We start from the raw sequence: 6469 nt of genomic DNA on the forward strand, positions 1-6469 counted from the left end.
GCCTTAACCTTTATGGGAGCATGTACCTAGGAGCAGCTGCTTGAGTCTTGTGAATATTCAGGTAAGTCAGCACTCTTGCGATAGATGGCAGTAGACAAGTGCTGATTTTTAGAAAGGTGCTTTAGAATACTTGCATAAACTAGCCTAAATAATGTTAGGAGATTTAAAAAGGGGTGGGGGGGTAAGCCTTCTGTACGTTGCTGACATTTAGTGTGGAAACATCCTGCCACTAGATGGAGATCTTGCTATTGAACTATATTCTCGAAGCAAAACAACCATGAATACCTTTCCTACATTTCATGTGAGTCCCATAATAACTTCAGAAAGTTTCTCTTTACCAGACTGAACAAAGTCCTCCTATCTCTTCACCACAATTTCAACCTTTAATTAGTCTCTTGAAAAGCACTGACCTCAAGCTTGAAAGATATGATTTTGTCAGTATTTTTTCCTACCTCTTAACTGTTGTAGTTACTGCTGTTATTTGCCATTTTGTGTGAAAGAAGGCAGGTGGATGGAATTCCTTAAAGGTATCAGACCACTGGAAAATAAGCTTGTTAGTTTTTAATGTAATGCTTTGCAAAATGTGTTTTCATTTTCTGTAGGTTGTTAGCTAATGAGCTGGAGATGAATGAAACTGTCCTAGTTAGCTCTGTAGACCGGCTCCTACTACTTCTAGAGTAACATCTAAAGATTGCTTCTAGGTACACTTCCAGAATTGACAACATAGATCAAGATGTGATACTGATCTGTTTTGTACCTGGCAGGTGAAAGCTGCTTAGTGACTTGCTGCATGCAACAGGGAAAAACAAACAAACAAAAACAACACAAGAGTGCTAGAAATACCTCTGCTAACACGTTCTTCCTGTGAAAACCAGAATAAGAACTTAATAAGCAAGTCTTTTGACTTCTGTAACACTGCTATAATATGATGAGTGTTCCTGAAGCAAAGTGTATTCCCATCAGTTGTTCCTGGCTCAGAAGATTGAGTTTAGGTCTGGTCATAGTAAAAGCAACTAACATTTAGATCATGGTTGGTTTGTAGTGGACAAGCTCATAAATAAATGCTGGTGTAAGCAGTCTTAGCTGCATGCTACAAATTGCTACATGTTTCATCAACATCTACCCCTGCTGTATGTGATAGAATGTGGGGAAGTGGTATCAATGTGCCCCAGGGAGGTTCAGAATGGATGTGAAGGAGAATTTGTTCATGGAGGGAGTGGTCAAGTCTTGGAACAGGCTGCCCAGGGCAGTGGGGAAGTCCTCTTCCTAGAGGTGTTTAAGGGAACATATGGACATATTGCTGAGACATGTGGTGTTAGTGATGGAGCTTGTTAGGCCAGATTGATGTTTGAACTTGATGATCTTGAAGGTCTTTTCCAACCTAGGTAGTCCAGCGGTTGTGTATTCCACTGAAATATTTTCCCAAGTAGACATCAAAACATGTAAATTAGTAGCTGTTCATGACTGCATTTCATGACACATTCTATTCAATAGAAACTAAGGATTTATTTGTTGACTTCTGTAGAAGCAGTTTTAATGCAGTTCTTAGAATCTCACAGGGAAACTTTAATTGTCTTAACCAACATTTTTATACTGATATGAGAGTTTCTGGAGTTAAAAAGGTGTTTTTATGGGAAATTCCAAGTCTAGAAAGTGGTGCTTTTTTATATCTGCTATAAGCACTATATGTCCTTCTCCTGCTTTTAAAGAAAAAACAATATGCTAATTGACTATGAAGTACTTTTTTCCAGGCAGGAAAGTTTAGTAAAGATAGGAATGGTAAGTAGTTGATGGGAATAAAAACTTCTAAAGCTCTTGACCAAAATGGAGCATTTTATGAAAGAAACAGAGGCTATGTAGGATGAAGGAGAATATTTATTTAGACTTAATTGGAGCACAGCAGTTAATATTGAGGAAGCAGTGGGGCACTTAATTATTTATAATTCTCAGCTAGATACAGGAACACAGCAAAAGTAGCTACTCTTTTTCTCTGTTTTTGCTTAGTGTGCATTTAGCAGCCTCCCTCTAGTTTTCTTTAATGAGTTTGTATAGATAACAGAACTTGTTCTCAGCATGCTTAAATCTGAAGGAAGAAAACTTAGGCGTGATGGCACTGGAAAAGGTATGTTGCATTTTACACTGATTGTCTGGTTGGCTGCTTTTCATCTAGCTGTCAAAAAAAAAAAAAAAAAACATTTGGGTGCAAAGTATTGTAGCTAATTTGGCTGTTCCGTTTTATGAACAGGAAAGATTATTGGTGAACAAGTCTGACTTAATTTAAGTCACAGAAAGCAGTTACAGAATTGGTTTTCTGTGCAACTGTAGCATTTCCTTTGGTTTTTTTTCCCTGGAGATGGTGTTTTTGCTTTCCAGCAGAGTGGAATGCTGTTGATAGCATATCAGCATTATCCTTAAGTTTTATTGTGAAAGTGTTTTGTCCCTCAGCTGTATCCTGAGCATACAAGTTGTTAGTTCTATAATCTTTCAGCATCAAAGGGAGGAAGGTACTTCTGTAGTGTTGCCACAATGAGATGTAAAAGACTCAGTGAAAGCTGGGTAAAAGCTAAAAGCAGATACTAAGAAACTTGGCAGCATGTTGACATGGGTTTAAAAAAGCTTTCTTGTTGCTTCATGGGATAAACAAAAAAAGTAATGAATAACAGCATTGTGTTGGTTTGTAGTACAGTGTTATCATTGCTGTGTTATATAGTGCTTATCCATATTTCAGACTTTGTTTTACAGGCTTGCTAGATGTCTATAAAGGCCTTTGTTGTACACTTTGCATTGTCGGTCAGGTTCAGAGGTACTTTGGATGCTCCCAAACAGTACTGGGCAGTAAATAGGTATTTTCCTGCTTGCATAGAAAATTCTTTTTTTAATGAAGCAGATGCGTTTTGAATGGAGCTTGGTCTCATCAACAGATGAAAAGTGTAATTAGTAGGAGTTTTTATCTTACCTTTGTTCTGTAGGGTAGAGCTTTCTTTCAGTGCACAGCTGGTCCCTCTTGTAGCTTTTCCTATTTTTTTTTTTTCCTGATGGTAGCTCCTTGGTATCTCTCTGCATCAAAGACTGTCTATGGATATTGGCCCTAATGCCCATTATGTGCTAAGTTGCCCAGTTGTCCTACATGATTTCCTACTGGGGAAACAATGCAGAGTTGTTTTAAATAAATAAAATGTAAATGGCAGTTTGAAATCTCAGTTTGGCGGAACCATACAGCCAAGATAAAAAACAAAAAAAAAAAAAAAACAAAAAAACAAAAAACAAAAAAAAAAAAAAACAAAAAAAAACCGGAGGGGCTCATTAACCCAACTTATGCTGCGGTGTCCATGCAAAAGGCTGTGGTATTTCTAAAACTTCATTACAAGAGTGGTATAGTCATATATATAAATTTCTGCTACCCAGTGCATATATTCTCCTCTCCTTCTGCTCCTTCTGCCTACAGTGTATACTGCTGCTCTCACTGTGTCACTGTCCTCTGCATGAGTGAGAGGTTACATAGCTGCCTGTTGTTGAACCTCTTCCCTTTTCAGCATCATAATTTTGTCACATACTACTTCTTTAATCTCACCTTAATTTTGTCTTTTTTGTTGTTTTGGTGATAAATCAGGCTTGCAGGGAAAAGGTTGCACAGAAGGAAAAACCTGACTTTTTGCACTGTACTCATACTGAATTGTAATAGACTGAGCTTAGTGGTATATACAGAGATGGTGGTCTATCATCGGCAGACAGGGTGTGAAAGGAAGGAATGGATCAACGCTGTGTGAACCATTAGAGATGGGTTCTTGAATGTTTTGTTTGTTTTTGATTACTTAAGTTGCTGGTTTTTATCCCTTTTGGCTCAAAATACTGATTTGAATGTACTACCTCTATGACTTTTTTCATGGAAAAGGAGTATAAGCAGCAAGGCCAGCTGCATGAGAGGAAAGAAGAACCTTGCTAAGAAGAAAAGAGTGACATCCTATTAAAAACAACCTCCTGAATTATTAGTTAACCTGTATTTTTGCTTAACAGACACTATTGTACAGCTGGGAGTTCCGGGTAGCTGTAGATACGCTTGCTGTATCTAATCAATAAATGTATTGCTACTGCTGTAGAATATATCTGCTGAAATCCAGTTTTGAAATTGTTAATGGGAATTTGGATTTGATGTGACAACAATGGCAGAAAAGCGTCAGGAAAGCCTATTGACTACAAGTCTTACTGCACTTCAGAAGTGTGAATAAGATGTTAACATCACCCACCTTCTTTGTGTTTTATGGAAATACAAGGATTAATATGAAGTGCATAGTATTTCCATAGGTTTAGTGGAAAAGGCTAGATGTGTGTCTGGTCTTCCCTGTTGTTTTTCTCAAGAAAATCCCTGGCAGACAACCAGTAGTGTCTTTGCCTACCATTTCTGCCCTGCTTGTTTGTGACATACAGAAACTAATGTAGCAATGTATTATGCTTTCTCTGGTTGCTTCAGAATGCTTTCTGCTTAAATAACTTTCTTGAAACTAGAAATGAAACTTGATCTAACAAAGGCCGTCTGTTTCAAGTTTTTCTGTTGGTCTGTGTGCAGATGACTTGCAGCTTGATTTGAATTACTGTTTTCCTTGTTACTACTGGAATTCCAAATCGGCCCAATTTTTTGTTTTATAAAACAAACAAAAAAAAGCCTCTGACTGAACTTTTTCATGGGCACACTTCCAGGTTTTCTTTTAACCTGGAACATTCTCCTTATACCCTTTTCAATCTTCTACCCGGATAGTTACTGTTCTGTAGAGATATGGTAATAATACATTTTAAGCAGTCACACTTTTCTATACACTTCTTCAGAATTTTGAATATTTCTCCTACAGTTTTGTTCTGGAAGACAAGCAGGTATCCACTGCCAAATATATGATCAAATCCTGACCTTACAGTCAAATTAAAGGATGCAGATCTGTAGGTTCATAACTTTTTCACATGAAGAGATGTTTGTTTCTTGGTGTGAAACTACAGTTTTATGTCTGAATAAAATTGAGATTTATTGTTCAAATAACTGATTATTTTTATACTATGAAATTGACAGCTTCAAGAAGTATTGATAAGCAGTTTCTTTATGGAATTATTTGGACAAGTCTAGATACAGTTATGTTAATGGATTTGTCTTGGTGTACTAAGTTCATCTCTCCCTAAAGCACAGCCCTAAGCTCTTCTGATAGTGAACTACTTCTTATGTGTTCCTTTTATTATCACTGCACAGTTTGGAAAACAATGCACATAGTGGCATTACTATCTACATTTAGAAATGTGTATATTCAAGAAACTATGCATCAATTTCTAATTCTAGCAGAATTTGTTAATGAAATATTATTTCATTATTTGTTTTAAAAAAAAGTCTGTGTGTTTGGTCTCTAAGAGCACAAAGTTTCTGAGTGAATTGGAAACCAAATGGGAAATAGGTAATGCCATTCAGCAATACAATCTAGTGTTCAGACTCCAAATACAGTTCAGTTACCACTGTAGGTTGTTTTACACATTTTAGAAAAGCCACTGTCACTGCTATGAGAGGCCAGGGTTTACACCAACTCTGCTGAATCCTACCTGGTGAACTAAAGACTCTGCAGGCTTTCAAGACATGCTCATTGTCATTCAAGATGAGTTCCTGCTTCCTGAGACATCTCTAATGATCTCATTCATTACGTATATGGAGTTTGCCTTGCAAAATTAATTTATACAATTAGGATTAAATTCAGCTTGATGTAAACAGCAGGTTGGCTAACTGGAATACTCACTGGCGCAATTGTAGTACAGAATGCAATGCCTCATTTGATGCTTCTGAGGGGAAAAAAGTACAGTTTTTGTTCCCTGAGTTTTGTTGAATTATTTAATAGAATACTTCAAAATAGGAAGGTTAGTGCAAGTGTCACTTTGTTCTTCTATGTATTCTAAATATATTCCTGAAAAATTTTCTTACGGGCAACTTCCCTGTAAAACAAGAAATGGGTAAGTCTTCCACTCACTACATCATGTTTAAGTAACATGCCGGCATGTAGAATTCATCACACAGAAGTATTTTAATAATCCAAAATGCTGGAATCTGTTAAATAAAATTAATTGGGGAAAAAAAAAAAACCAAAAACAAAAAAACAACAATCATGCAGTGCTGTTGATGTGATTCAGGAAAAACAAAATAAAGTACTGGTTACTCTCTGCCTTCCTAAGCCATACTACTGTAGGAACAGAACAATAAAAACAAAGCACTCTACATCTGTTTTGCATTGTTAATTTTCAGTTTATTTTAAACAATAATAGAAAAGTTTGCATCACATGATGATGCAAGTATTAACACCAGCTTCCACACAGTATCTGCTAAACAAACACATTTGGTAGCTTAGCAAATAGGACTGCAGCGTCCAGCATTTGAATTCAGATAGCAATTTCCTTCATGAAGAGTCTGTGCATCAGGATAGCACACTGCTGGGTTATGCATGGTGTTTGA

The sequence above is a fragment of the Tetrao urogallus genome (assembly GCF_951394365.1).
Source record: "Tetrao urogallus genome assembly, chromosome: Z".
In the NCBI taxonomy this organism is placed as follows: domain Eukaryota; kingdom Metazoa; phylum Chordata; class Aves; order Galliformes; family Phasianidae; genus Tetrao; species Tetrao urogallus.